The 16,336-nt window shown below is 36.0% G+C and overlaps 1 protein-coding gene and 1 long non-coding RNA gene across 6 annotated transcripts in view; both read right to left on the bottom strand.

Moving 5' to 3' along the window:
* The window catches only part of SLC25A21 (solute carrier family 25 member 21), a 470,243-nt gene that overhangs the window by 391,785 nt on the left and 62,122 nt on the right, over window positions 1-16,336 (bottom strand). The window lies entirely within an intron of this gene.
* LOC111097002 lies at window positions 124-15,285 on the bottom strand. The gene is made up of 3 exons (XR_005363151.1): window positions 14,787-15,285; window positions 13,109-13,191; window positions 124-969 (listed from the first exon to the last, which is right to left on the bottom strand). It is a non-coding gene; the product is annotated as an uncharacterized LOC111097002 (long non-coding RNA).

Here is a 16,336-nt window from a genome sequence, read left to right on the forward strand (position 1 = left end):
TACATTTCCTGATTTCTTAAAATTTGAGATTTCAGAAAATTTTGCATCAACAGGGAACATTTGGTAAAAAAAAAAAAAAGAAAACTAATATATTGGTCATCATACAAACACAATTTTATTCAGGACTTTCTTGGAAACATTGTTGAGATGCTTTAAACATTTGTTGGTGGCTTCTTGTGAAGCTGATTTAAAGGCTGGTGGTTATTTGTGGTTAATATACAAAGAGGTAAAAAGAAAAACAGGGAGAAAATGGTCTTTACAAAGCACACTCCTGAGGTTTCACCATTGGGTTAACTGACATTCTTTCCTTCACTTCCCCAGTTGGGCTGACCTCAACATTCTTGGTGTCCAAGACTTCTAAAAGAATGTAAACCACATTATCTTCCCCAGAGGGGAAAACAGAAACAAAGCTGGATGATATGTCAGGATAAGGAATAGGTCCACCATGTGTTTAAAAAGGAGGAAGAGCTTCACTGTAATCACACGAAAAATCAAGGTTTTGTGGACATGGATTTGTCCACATAAAAAAGAAGAGTGGCTTTGCCATTTAGTCAAAGGTCCTTTACAAGCAGTTAAAAAACAAGTTGGGAGCCATTATTCTTGGTTTCTGCCCCACACCTGTGAGATCAAGATGGGAGAGAGAATACAAAGAGATTCAAATCTCTAAAGGATTTTCAAAATGTTACGATATTGGAAGTCAGTGGTAAAAAGAGGGAAAAGAAGCAAAGTCCTTTGGCCATCACTGAATGTTGGCAACACTGCCATTTATGGTTGCTTTGATTATGCGCTAAATTCAAAAAGTTTTAGCCATGGATAATTTGATGCTTTGGTTTTTCTTTATTCTCCTTTTTTTTTCATTGCATGTTTTCAAACGGTTTGTGTTCAAGAATCAATTTAACCACAACAAAAGAGACTCTGATTCAGAATGTGTATGACTTCACTTGACGTGGAGGAAATGGCAAATCAGTTCTGAAAAAGAAAGGAAACTCAGACTCACATGCCTTCCTCTTTTCCTCAAAAACATTTTTTAGATATTTTCACCTCATATTATCTTTAAATCCTCACTTTGAAAAAGGTCCTTTAAGTGTCAGTTATTCTCTGAAGGCTCAGTCATAAGTCCTCTGTTTTTCTCATTCTATGCACTTCAAGTAACTGTATTAACTTGCAGAATCTCAATTAGCATCCATGCACTAGTCATCCTCCTATCTTTGTCTCTAGTCCAGTTCTGCTGCTGTTTGGACTTGCTTATCCAACTGCCTAATGAACAGTAGTCTACTTGATATCTCATAAGCCCTCCAATGCATCATGTTCAGAAGTGAGCTCATGTCCTTCTTTGCTCTCTCGCTATCTAGGCATTTCCCCTATGTTGCTTGTCTTCAGTGTCTACCCAAAGTAGCCCAAATCATTAATCCAAGGAGCTCTTTCACTTTTATGTCTCATCTAATTAATGACCAAGTCCTGAGAATCTGCCTTAATATCACTTTAATAACCATCTATCTCCATCTCCACTGTCCTCCAAATCATCATCTCTGACAAACTGTTGATACAGCACCCTAACCAGTCTCTTTGCCACTGATTTTACTCCTAGTCAACATATTTACCATCCACACAGCCCTCAGGGTGATCTTTTTTTTTTTTTTTAATTTTTTTTTCATTTATTTATGATAGTCACACAGAGAGAGAGATAGAGAGGCAGAGACATAGGCAGAGGGAGAAGCAGGCTCCATGCACCGGGAGCCTGATGTGGGATTCGATCCCGGGTCTCCAGGATCGCGCCCTGGGCCAAAGGCAGGCGCTAAACCGCTGCGCCACCCAGGGATCCCAGGGTGATCTTTCTTGATACTCATAAAGTACAAACCTGATCACAACATTCTAGCTTAAAGCCCATTAGTAACTTTCATCACTCTTATTAATCAAGTCTAAACAACTTAACTTAAAAGACTCTTACTATCTAGCCTATGCCTACTTCTCCACTGCTGAGGCTTCACTTCCACCTCCAATCACACCTAAGCAGCTTTTAGTCCCTTAGTAAAACCCATCACGCTTCCAGTTGGAATATGCTGTTCTCACTGCCTATCCCCAATCCAAATGTCACTTTCTTAGGGTTATCTTTCTTTGCTTTAAACTAGATCAAGGTCCCAGCTAAGCCTATATAACACCTTAACATCACATACTGTTGCAATTGTGTGCAATGGCTCCTCCACTATACTGTCAGTTCCATGAGGGTGGGCACCATGTTGGTCTTAATAACTACTACTAAACACCTAGTACTTGGGAAGTATTTAATAAATAACCATAGGGGAGCCTGGGTGACTCAGGTGGTTAAGTGTCTGACTCTTGATTTCGGTTCAGGCTGTGATCTCCAGGTCCTAATTTCAGGGTCATGGGATTGAGCCCTGTGTGGAGCCCCACACAGCTCTGTATTCAGTGGGAATCTGCTTCTCTCCCTTTCCCTCCCCCTCTGCCCTGCCCATCCCCCACCTTTCTCTCTAAAATAAATAAAATACATCTTTAAAATAAATACTCCTTGAACAAATGAATGTATTTTTGTATTTTTTTCTTCCAACAGCACAATAGGCCACATGATCTGCTGGATAGTTATCAATGATTGGCTCATTTACCACAGAGGAAATATAAGCCATCCCACATAGAATTTAAGATTCTGGGTGCTCCATAATCATGACATCTCATAGAATTTATAGGCATCACTCGTCCCAAATTCTGCATAGTTAACAGGATGGTAGCAGGGTCAACTAAGCTTGGCCAGGGCCGAAGACAAACTTGCCTTTGGCTATCTAAAATTCATGGGTAGAATAAATGAATTAAGCTGTTAAATGGCTATTTACTACCTCTATCTACTCTTTTGGATCCCTCAATCTAATTGTAAGGATAGCTACCATCAGTTACCTATTTAGATCCTGATCATGTTGCCAGTGAAGTGCTTTTGTGAACTTTTTCAGCTTCGAGAACGTGAGAAAACTCATGGTTTTATACAACCATTATAATGGCACCTAAGTTAGTTGGAACAGTTTAAAAAAAAGGCTTATTTTAACTCTAACTCTTGCTTACCTTTTCCTAGGGTTAGATATAACATTAGATGTAACCTCTTGACATAGTTGTAACTGAATAGAAGATGCAATGATAATGCTACAGTGTAAAAATATGACTCAGTTGTGCCAAAGCTAAATCACAAGACATGAACCAAACAAAAAGTATGCCACGTGCAGTGGGCTTACCTCATGACCAGCATTCTGCTCCTTGCTGCTGCCCCTCAGATTATGACCATCTCCAAATGGTCCCAAAAGTATTATATCAAACAAGAATTTTCCATGTCTTAGTTATGCTTAAGGCTTACTAATACAGAGCTACATTATTAAACCAAAAGTCATTATTAATTTAGTAGTTTTATTGCTCTATAGTGCTTAGGGTGATAAAATATAGTAATAATTAGGAATTAAAACATTTTCAGTGTTCTCTTTAATTCTGCCCCTCAACTACTGATGCTTCAAATCCCAGCACTAGAAATTATAAGGTAAGATACTGCAAAGAGAGAAAGCTATGGAATAAATTAGATCAACACTGGATAAACTCAGTAAGAATAATTATATTCAATTACCACACTGGAATCTCTTCAGTACCTAAGTTGCCATTACAAATGAACTAGGAAACTGATAATATAGTAACTCTGCCACACTGCTGGAAAGCCGTATAATGCCTTTCTATTTAATGCCCCTTCCAAAGGTAGTAGTCAAAAAGAGAGTGGCTTTTGTAGGGACACCTAGAGAAGAAACTTGGCTCCATCTATGAATTCCTTGTCTCCTTAAAGCTTTAATCCTCAGTAATGAAAAGAGAGTGATAACTATCTCATATGATGGCTCTGAGCAATGAATTAAGGCCTGTAAATTTCCTAGCACATGGTGAGGTACCTAACCCATAATAGATATTTTTATTTTTTATTTTTTTAAAGATTTAATTTATTTATTCATGAGAGATACAGAGAGAGAGAGAGAGAAAGAGAGAGAGAGAGAGGCAGAGACACAGGCAGAGGGAGAAGCAGGCTCCCTGCAGAGAGCCCAACATGGGACTCGATCCCAAGTCTCCAGGATCACGCCCTGGGCTGAAGGTGGCGCTAAACCGCTGAGCCACCGGGCTGCCCTAGATATTTTTAAAAGTTAGTTCTCTTCCTTATTCCTTTCCCTACCCACCATCAAGTACTTATCTTATGCTGTGGGAATCACACAACCGATGGGCAAAACGGAAACCACTCAGATCTCATATTAGCAGGTCCCATTCTGTTGGCCTCTCTTTAGAGTATTTTGTCTGTTATTTTTCTTATAGAAATTAGAGTTGTTTTTTGTAGTATTTCTTCCATGATAATGAATAAAGGGCATTTTGTAACTTTGTGTTTAACACAGTCATAATTCAGCACAGCAATCTAATAAAATTCATTTTTAAGTTTATAATTCTACAACTACTCTACTTCTATTTGATGACAGCATATTAAGCCTCAAGTTCATTGTATACCTAAACACCAAGAAACTCACAATGTAACTGTCTCATCAATTTCAAGTTTAAATGTATATTAGCTGGCTTAACACATCAAATTGTTTGCAGCTGAGAGGCAAAGATTTTCTTATGCTCTTGTCTATATTGAACATCAGCAAGTAAGGTATGCTTTGAGCATAAAAGAGGTTTATTGAAATGGGAATCAATTATTTCAGCCCACATAGTACTATTTAGTGAATTCACAAATTTGTTTATTCAGTCAGCAAGTATTAAAAGCCTTCTATGTGCCGAGCACTGAACAAGTTCTGAGGCATGTAGTTGCAGCTCTGTGCTTCTAGAGTTGATTTACAATGCAAAATCTAAAACGTGTTCATAGTTTTATCTAATGAGTATAATCCACCATGATTCTTCTTCTTCCTAACTATAATAATAATAATAATAATAACAACACACGCTAAGTGCTTATAATAGTGCCTCAAACAATGCCAAGTACTTTATCCCATTTACTCTTCACAACATTTATATAAGGAAGGGATTATTATAATCACATTTTACTAGATGAAGAAAAATGCTATGGGAAGAGTACTTAACTTGTCAAGGCCACCTAGCTAATAACCAAGAAAGCTGAAATTCAAACCAAGTCCTGACTAAACCAAGTCTACTCCCTAAAGTCTAAACCAGTACTACTTAAAGTCTGGTCCTCCATGGACTGGCAGTATCAGCAACACCTGGAAACTTGTTAGAAATACAGAACCAACTCAATCATAATTTTGCAGAGTGTGGCCAGCCATGTGTTTTAAACAAGGCTTCCACATGATTCTTATGCATGCTAAAGTTTGATAAGAATTACTCTAAACCACTCACTATACAAACTGTTCAGTCCTCCTGCTTCATAATACACTAATGGCATCAGGTCAGATTACTGTTCACTTGCATTAAAGAATTTCTAGCTCTCATAATAGTTGCCCTTTGGCTGGATTCTACGGGTAGTTAAAATATAACTCTGCACCGTATCCTTTAAGTAGGGTGACTATTCATCCTAATCCTCCTGGGACAGTCCCATTGAGCCTATCATGTAATCAACAGTAGCCTTTTTCACTCTCAGAAGTGCTATAATTTAGACCAAAAATCATATGGTGGCCCTAGCTATAGGGCCTGTCAGTCTCCAACATCATGGCCTACCACTCACCCTCAACTTCTATGTCCAAGTTACAATAATGGCTTTCTTTCAACTTATTAAAAATCTCAAACTCACAGAAGAGTATACCACTTCTGTTCCCTCTTCCTGGGAGGCTCTTCCTCTAGATCACAGAATGACTTGATCCTCCTCACTGGCATTTCAAAGGTGGACTAGTACGAGGAATCTGCACTGTATACAGGCAATTTTGAGTATTTTAAAATAACAGTAAAAGAAACTAAAACTATGTCTTGCTACTTATTTATTTATTACTCTGCACCAGCAAGCTTAAACAATGTTAGTGATACAATACTGCTCCTCCTTGAAAAAGATTTTGTTACTTGTCTCTTAATAAACAATGTATTCTACATAGAAGTTAATATGGAGAACTCCCAAGTATATAGGTGGCCTCGAACAGACACAACATAGATACTTAAATTCATCTCAAGAGAAAATTCCCAGCAAAATAGATAATAGTTATAAAATAGAACTCATTTTGAGTAGTACCTATCTCCAATATCTGTATTACCACATGTTCCTGAGTTTAAACAATAGATTTAAAATAAGTCTTGGTAGCACAGTAATTCTGAAGATGAAGAAACTGAACTTGCTTCAAAACTATCATCTTATTTGGCTTCTTGAAGGTGATTTGTATTTAAGATTTAAAACATAAGGGGTACCTGATTGGCTTGGTGGGAAGAGCATGTGACTCTTGGTCTTGGAGTAGTGAATTTGAGCCTCATGCTAGGAACAGATTAAATAAATAAACAAATAAATAAATAAATAAATAAATAAATAAATAAATAGGGGCACCTGGGTGGCTTAGTGGTTGAGCATCTGCCTTTGGCTCAGGTCATGATCCCGGGGTCCAGGGATCGAGTTCCGCATCAGGCTCATCTCAGGCAGCCTGCTTCTCCCTCTGCCTGTGTCTCTGCCTCCCTTTCTGTGTCTCTCATAAATAAATAAAATAATATCTTTAAAAATAAATAAATAAATAACTTTAAAAAAATGATTTGAAACATAGGGACATTGAAGGGAGCCAGAATAGCCAAAACAGTCTCAAAAACAAAAACAAAACAAAACAAAAACCCACATTGGAGGATACACATTTCTTTTTTTAAATTTTTTACTTAAATTCAATTTAGTTAACATATAGTGTATTATTAGTTTCGGGGGGTATTTAGTGATTCATTAGTGGCATATAACACCCACACTCATTACTGCATGTGCCCTTCTTAAAGCCCATCACCCAGTTACGGCATCCCCCCACCAACCACCCCTCCAGTAACCCTGTTTGTTTCCTACAGTTAAGAGTCTCTTGAGCAGCCTGGGTGGCTCAGTGGTTTAGTGCTGCCTTCAGCCCAGGGCCTGATCCTGGAGTCCCGGGATCGAGTCCCACGTTGGGCTCCCTGCGTGGAGACTGCTTCTCCCTCTGCCTGTGTCTCTGCCATTCTCTCTCTCTCTTTCTCTCTCTCTCTCTCTCATGAATAAATAAATTAAGAAAAAGAGTCTCTTATAGTTGCCTCCCTCTCTGTTTCTATCTTATTTCACCTTCCCTTCTCCCATGTTCATCTGTTTTTTTTCCTTAAATTCCACATGTGAGTGAAATAATTTGGCATTTGTCTTTCTGACTTATGTTGCTTAGCATAATACCCTCTAGTTCCATCCATGTCATTGCAAATGGCAAGAGTCCATTCTTTTTGATGGCTGGGTAATATTCCATTGTATATATATACCACCTCTTCTTTATCCATTCATCTTTCAATGGACATTTGAGCCCTTTTCATAGTTTAGCTATTGTGGACATTGCTTCTATAAATAATGGGTGCAGGGTACCCCTTCAAATCACTATTTTTATAACCGTTGGATAAATACCTAATAGTACAATTGTTGGGTCATAGGATAGTCCAATTTTTAACTTTTTGAGGAACCTCCATACTGTTTTCCAGAGTTGCTGCACAAGTTTGCATTCCCACCAACAGTGTAAAAGAGTTCCCCTTTCTCCACATCCTTGCCAACATCTATTGTTTCCGGAGTTGTTAATTTTAGCCATTCTGACCAGTGTAAGGTGGTGTTTCATTGTGGCTTTGATTTGCATTTCCCTGATGCTGAGTGATGTTGAGCATTTTTTTCATGTGTCTGTCAGCTATTTGTATGTCTTCTTTGGAGAAATGTCTGTTCATCTCTTCTGCCCATTTCTCGAGGATTCACATTTCTTAATTTCAAAATGTACTGCAAAGCTACAGAAATCAACAGTTTGGTACTCGCATAAGTGACATATGTCAGTGAAATATACTTGAGAATCCAGAAATAAACATTCAGATTAACAATCAATTAATTTTTACCCAAAGTGCCAAAACAACTCAATGGGGGGAAAATCTTTTCAACACATGGTACTACATGCAAAAGCATGATGTTGGACCATCATCTGAAATCAAGTCAAATGGACCAAAGACCTAAATGCAATAGCTAAAACTATAAAAGTTTTAAAAAAAAAAAAACATGGGTCTAAATCTTTGTGAGATTGGATTAGGCTATGGTTTCCTAGATATGACACCAATAGCATAAATAATAACAACAAAAATAGATATCAGGCTTCTTCAAAATTAAAAACATTTTTGTGCTTCAAAGGACACCATCAAGAAAATGAAAGACAACACATAGAATGTGAGAAAATTTGCAAATCATGTCTGATAATGGATTTGTGTCTGGAATATATAAAGAATTCTTATCACTCAATAATAGAAAGACAAAAGGGCAATTGAAAATTGGCAAAGAAGATATATAAATGTCCAATAAGAAAACTAAAAGATGCTCAACATCATTAGCCATCAGGGAAATACAAATCAAAATCACAATAAACCACTACTTTATAACGAGTAGAATGGATAGACTCAAACTGTGATAATAACAAGTGTTGACAAGGACATGGAGAAGTTACAACCCTCTTACTTTGCTGGTTGGAATGTAAATGCTGCAGCCACGCTGGAAAACAGTCTGGAAGTTCCTCAAAAGATTTTAACATAGAGTTTCCAGATGACCAGACAATTCCACTCCTAGGTATATACTTGCCAAAATATAAACATATGTTCACAAAAAAATTTGTACAGGTATGTTCATGACAGCATTATTCATAATAGCAAAACTATGGCAACAACCCAAATGTCCATCAAGTGATGAATGGATAAATAGAATATGATATATCTATATAACGAAATATTATTCAGCAATAAAAATAATTAATTACATATGTTGTAACATGGATGAACATTAAGAACATGATACTAAGTGAAAGAAGTTGGTCACAAATGAGAACATATTCATGATTCCATATATATGAAATTTCCAAAAGAAGCAAATCCTTATTAGACCTAGAGGGTGGTTTCCTAGGGCCAGGGGAGAGGTAATGGTATAGGGAAATAAGAGTGAGTGATAAAGAAAATGGCGTTTCTATTTTGGGGTGATGAAACATTCTTTTTTTTTTTTTTAAGTGCATTCCATGCCCAGAATGGAGGCCAACATAGGGCTTGAACTCATGACCCTAAGTTCAAGATCTGAGCTGAAATCAAGAATCAGATGCCTAACTGACTGAGCCACCCAGGCACCCCAGGGGTGATAAAATGTTCTAAAATGCATTATGATGATAATCACACAATTCTATGTGTGTACTAAAACCTACTGGACTATACAATTTAAATAGGTGAATTATTTAGATACGTGTATCTCAATAAAGCTGCCCTCCCCCCAAAAAAGATTTAAAGTAGTGAAACATGGTGCAAACTGCACACTATGTAGGTATGTTATTTTTTGTTTTTTTTTTTAATAAGAAATGATGCCATTAAAAATACTAATCCATTACTTCTCCCTTTTTTTGGTACAGTAATGCTTATTTTATTTTTAGATTAATTTTGCATGATAACATGAAGTTGAGTAACTTTTTCTCATTGTATTTTTTCTGGCCATTATTTTCATCCTTTTCATTGCAGGATTATTATTAAAAAATAATTTTGTCTAATGAGAAGGGAAGTGTTAAAAATTATTTATCCTAGATGGCAAATATACTAGAAATGTCATTGTTGCTCAATATTATTATCTAGATTTTTGCTCAAATGTCAGCATTTTCGAGAAGCCTTTCCTAACCACTCTATTTAAAGTAGACATCACTCCATGTCCCTGAATGACATTCCTTTCTATCAGTTTTACTTTCTTCATAACTCTTATAATCATCTGATATCATATGATTTGTTTTACTCCTGTCTCTACCACTAGAATGTTAGTTCATTAAAGAAAGGGCTGTCTATCTTACTCATCGCTGTGTCCTCAATGCATTGTACATATTCAATAAATTTTTGATGAATAAAAAATCCCACAAAAATATATCTACTGCTTAAATTTCTTTACATAGAAAGTTAAAAGGATGATTTTATCTTTGTGTGCTCTTCTCATCAAAGTATTTCCTATATGCACATCATATTCTACTAGATACTTCAAAGATATCTGGACATTCAAAATCCCTTTGTCTAGGAGTTTGAAACACCCACAAAAATACATATGGCATTTTATGCCTTTGCATTGTCTTCAATGAAGTTTATAAACTATAATTCATTCAACTTTGCAATGTCTCTTTTTTTTTTTAAGATTTTATTTATTCATTCAAGAGAGACACACAGAGAGGCAGAGACATAGGCAAAGGGATAAGGAGGCTCCCTGTGAGGAGCCCAATGTGGGACTCGATCCCAGGACACCGGGATCACGCCCTGAGCTAAAGGCAGACCCTCAATCACTGAGCCACCCAGGTGCCCCACAATGTCTCTTTTTTAATGTTACAAAAAACCCATAATTTTTAAAAGTTAGTCATCTTAGATTATCCCAGAATTTGCTATTCAAGTCTAGTGATAAAAATCAGCCTCTTTCATTGAACCTAGATATTGCTGTATTTTGTTAAATAGATGTTAAAACATTTACTTCTGAGAACTGGGTGTTATTCTGTAAGTTGGCAAAGTGAATACCGATAAAAAATAAATTTATTATAAAAAAATTAAAAAAAATAAAACATTTACTTCTGAAAACTTGACAAATTTTTATAGAAACTACTTCTTTTCTATTTCTGCTTTATCCCTCTTTCAAAGTAATCATTATATTTTTAAAATAAAATGGAACTCTGTTATAATATGGCTCAATATTACAACTGTTTACATAGGCCATAGATCAAATACTGTCCTTCCCAAAATGTGACAATCACACATAGTATATATATGACCACACTGTTAGCCTACAATCCTTTTGTTAGTCATGTGCTGGGATATGGAAGTTAAGAAAAAATATATTTCTAAGTGTATAAGTATGTTAATATAATATTCCTTCTAGAAAAAGCTTCTAAACATAATGAAATAATCTTTGGACTACTTTTCTAAAAAGATATTTTGAATAATAAATTTTGTGGATTTAGGTGTTTGTATATAGATCCTCAACTACTTAACCAAACTAAATCCTACATTGCAGAATGGTTAATTGCCTTGAATCTAGAGTCAGAATGCCTATGCTTAAATTCCCAACTGACCACTTACTAGCTGCATGACATTGGCCAAATTACTTATTTTTTCTATACTTCAGTTTTATAACCTTTAAAGTGAAGATAATAATAGTACTCATGACAAGAGGTTGTGATAAATATATAAGTTAATCCATGCAGAGTATTTAGAACAGTGCTTGCTACATAGGACAGTATCAAAAGAGCTGGTCATTGTTTTTAGCTCAAAAGGAAAAAGACATTTAAAATTAAAGTCTTAGTTAACATTAATACATCATTAAAAATACAAGACACCATCTCACACACTTTAATACAAAATTAGTAGGATGACTTTATTTTAGGTTCAGGCTTTCCATGTGTAATTATATTTTACTTGTGCAGTGAAAGTAAGTAATGGCTTTCTAAAATGAAAATTTATGCAGAAGCCTAAAAGATGCAAGAATGTTTTCTTATACTATTGCAGCCTAGTAGGAAAAAAGGATCCATGGCCCTCCTGCTAGGTTTAGACTAGACGCTTTTCTTAAACAGTCACATATTTCTTCATTAAACTGTTTTTTAATGGCCCTTTTGATGACTGCCAGTTTCCTCCACAATAAAAGAAGTTTTGACCTGCGAATTCATTTTTTTAATCTAGTAATAACTTTGAATACATTAACTGAGCATTGTGGACCAAATAAGGAGCCAATTAGTTGTATTTTCCATCATCTGAATGAAATACAAATGAATCAACTTCATCACTAAACTTAAAAGGCTGTCTTCATTGGCAAAGAAGCCTAAATATTGTTTTGCTAACTCAAATTCCTTTTTGAGAATAAGGAAAGTTGAATTATCTGTGACCTGAAAACAAGTGAGTTTCATTTTCCCTTTCCGCCACTCTGTTAAGGCAAGTCAAGTGATCTAGTACCGTTCTACAGTAGCAGTCCCCATAAAATTACTGTAAGAACTCGTTACTTAGAGCACTGCCTATAAATTATGACCCTGCACAGTATTCATTTTCATAAATAGACGCTATTTATCTTTCCTTCATCAGTACTTCCCTTTCCCACACATTTAGATATTGGGATGATGTGATGAATGCCTCTACTCATCAAAATACCATCTTTGGTAAATATACCTCACAGATAATTAACTTATCAACTAGTCACAACGAGTCAGAAAAGAGATAACCATGAGTCTGTAATCTTAGTGCAAGCACACTCCAACCATATCTGTTTTTATAAAATAACATCCTTTCCCTTCAAACACTTAGCTTTTGAGATATCAACTAAGAATATTTCAAAAATACACACATCAAACATAACACCAACATTTTGTGCCCCTTTAGGTAGTGTGTGAGGTACATTGAGCCGAACAGGAAATACAGTTTGTCTCACCAAAGGATATTGGAAAAGATTCTAATTTTCAGCATTTTTATGTGCACTTTCTTTGAGGTTACAAAAGAGAAAGTGAAATATAAGTTTTAACTTTAAATGTGTCACCACAGCTTTGGAGATTTTAATATTATAAAATTAACAACTCAATTGGGATTTATTGATAATTCACAATTGAATGTTTAAATGCACATATAAATGCGTTTTTTTCTTTTGAATATGTATCTACAGATTCAAATGGCCTTTCATTTTCCTAATTATTTGCTTACATCGTTGCTAAAGTATAATACATGCAAGGTCCAATTTTAAATACCCTGCTTTATTTTTTTTCTTTTTAATACCCTGCTTTAAAAGTATTTCTACAGCTATTGTTTTCATAGAATTCATTTTTTTTTAAAAAGTTGAGGAATAATACAGCTAATGATATGAAAGGTAAAGATAATGAAACCATTTAATGTTTAAAGACAATTAATTAACTGGGCAGCTAACTAAAGAGAGTACAAAACCCTTATTTTTAATACTCACAGATTTTATTTTGAATATTTGTTCTGTTGCATATTTTTCTGTCAGGCAAAGTCTCCAAGTTGGGAATGGACCCTGTCAAGTCTCTGAAAATGGATTGTTCAAAAATCTTAATTATAAGAAAGTAAACAAAGAGCCGGTTGAAGTTGTGCAGAGTTCTAATGAGTTAATGTAACAAAACTTGAGCAAAGTCAACCCTCTTCAAAGCCAGCAGGCTCGGCTCTGACAGTCATCCATCAAACTGAAAGTCTCCTTAATAAATGCCAATTATAGCGCATATATGCACAAATGTGGCAAGCATAAGCCATAGGATCATTTCCTTCCGAGAAAACTAGTGACCAAGAAAACACCCAGGCAGTATAAGCAACCAGCCCACCCGACAGTAAGGTTTGCTCCTGATTGGAATACTAACCAGCATTATTTTTCTCTCTTTGGAAAAGTTCAGAACCACACAGAATTTTGTTTGGGGTTATACAAATTCCTTCACAATTTGTATAGAAGTCTAACATAACTTTTTAAAAGCCATGACATGCCCATAATGTATACAGAGTCTCCGACTTCCGCCGTAAGCGAAGCTTTTTCCTAACTTAATCATACTCAAATTTCACCCCTTTTAAAGATCCTGATTCAAAAATGTTCACTCATTCTCCACAGTCCACAAATTTATACCATCTCTTCCTGTGGTATTTTATGTGCATAAATTAAAAAAGAATGGCCTGCAATGAGGATTAAAAGGTTGAAAAAAATCATAGACTTTCTAAATTTAGTTCATTTTTCTTATTTTAACTGTCAAAATATGTGTGTTAACAAAACATATATATTTTCCTATACTCATAAAATAATCCATTTATGTTAACTTTATTACCTAGAGGAAATGCTGGCTCAACTTAGATAGGAAGTTGCATCATAGGCTTAGTATCATATCACTATGTAACTCAGCATCTATGAGAAATAAATATATGAGAATGCTTGAGAAATAACTAAAATATGTCTTCACTGGTACATTAGCTCTTACTGTGGAATTCACACCATTATATGATTCCCCACTTTCACAAATGTTTCTCTGATGCCTTTTTCATTATCTATCTGGCTAGGAGCTTGAGCCCATCCTCAAACAGGTTTCTTAGAGGAATTTAATGACATCAGGGAGTGGGGAGGGAACTTTCTTAAAGTGTATGGGCACGGACCTTTTGTCCAGAAACACAGACCCAGATTTTATATCACAGCATTATTTCTTTGATAGAGATAGATAGGATTTCAGAAAGAAGGGCTATATCCTCCTATGATGACAGAGATAATTAATGGAGTAAATGAAAACGTTCATGTTTGATATTTTTATGCAAATAGATTAGAAGAGTCTGCATTAGCCCCAAGTTGATGTCTTATCTAATTGTCCTTTAAAGTGACATCTTCCATCACACATGCAGACCCGTGCTAAATTCATTTATTTCTATCTTGCCTGAAATTATGATGAATGGTCTGAGCTCCATTCAATTATTTAAAATGTGCAAAGAAACAGAAACAATGAAACTGGCAAAGCCCTCTACATTCTTAGGAACAATTTAGGCTAATTAGCATCAACTTCTCCCCCATTCATCATACCCCTTTAGAAATATAAACAAACTGTCAGCTCTAACCTAACAAACAGATCACTGAGCTACTTAACACAAATTATTCTTACATGAAAAGCTCCTTCTCAGGCAATATTCTCCTCTAGGGCATCTGGGAAGCTGAGCTATCAAAATTGAAGACATATGTTCCAGTCAAACTCAACTCCCGGATTGCGATGATCGCTGTTGTGACAGTTTTCAGTCAGCAGACTTCGCTGCTGGCAACAAAGCCCCAAGTTCCAGGGAAACAAAAGTCAAATGGAATGATGCAAGCAGAACCCTCAATGCAGAAGAACACCTTCTCACACCACCCATCACAATTCAGTTAGCAAGTCTCAATTCTCATGATGTCCTCTTGCAGCTCAAGGTTGAGCTACATTTGGTCTGGGGGCAATCAGAGGAAGGGAAGGTAACAAATATGGTCTTTGACAAGACAGGATTTCATCATGTGTTATTTTTCATTACGTCTTCTGAGGCTGAAGCTATATTCAGTTGAAGCCTATAAGTCGTTGCCTATCATTTCAGAGAAAGTAGAAAAGGTGTAGTTGGAAGGGTCCAGGTCCAGGAGAGAAATGTAGCTTGCAATAGAGGATGTTTCCTCAAATGGTTTTAAAAACTCTGAACTCATTCCTTTTAACTAATAGAAATATAAAATCTGTTTACCCTTTACATACTAGAACTCTGTGGTTAAGTCCTGGCCTGGATTTGGACCAAGCTAATCTTTTCTTCATTTGCTTACACGCCATCACATATATAAAACTGATTCTCATTATTTGTAATAGTTATGTTCTATAAAGTCACTGTGCACATGGAATGAGCGAATACTGAACTTACTGCTCCTAGAGGAAATACAAGATTAAGTTCCTACAAGCCCCTGGTCACAACCTTTTCATCAGCCAATCAATATGTAACCTATTTTATATGTGTTTCCATTTAAAGACATCATATTTAAAATATATTATTGATAACATTGATTTTGAACCCATAACCAACCTTACAACTGAAGCTGAAGGAAACTTGTCTAACACATGTATAGTCTCATAAGACACATGACAGCCTTCTTGCATTTAGACACACTGGACAGCACTTCAGCACTATGCTTGGAACCATTTTAACAGTGAAATCACCAACAAAAAAGCACGAAAATGTTTAAAATGTGGCACTAAATAGACCGTGAAAAGTTCACTTGTTCTTGGTATGAGAGCTGAAATGGGAAGGGCAGAGTGTCATCCTGTTTAACCTTCATGGACTTCAGTGCTTCAGATGACTCGAGTTTTTCACCACTTTGCAGATGTCTGTGAATTCCATGAAACTACCATGAGTATTGATTTTGAGGTTACAAATAAATTTTATCAAATAGGCAAATTCACAAATACGAAATCAGCAAATAATGAGGATCAACCGGGCATTTATGCATATCTTCTCAGGACACCTGGGTGGCTCAGTGGTTGAGCGCCTGCCTTTGGCCCGGGGTGTGACCCTGGAATCTCGATTGAGTCCTACATCAGGCTCCCTACATGGGGCCTGCTTCTCCCTCTGCCTGTGTGTCTGCCTCTCTCTCTCTCATGAATAAATAAATGAAATCTTTTTAAAAAATACATATTTTTCTCCCCTAGATATT

The sequence above is a fragment of the Canis lupus genome, chromosome 8 (assembly GCF_011100685.1).
Source record: "Canis lupus familiaris isolate Mischka breed German Shepherd chromosome 8, alternate assembly UU_Cfam_GSD_1.0, whole genome shotgun sequence".
Taxonomy (NCBI): Eukaryota; Metazoa; Chordata; class Mammalia; order Carnivora; family Canidae; genus Canis; species Canis lupus.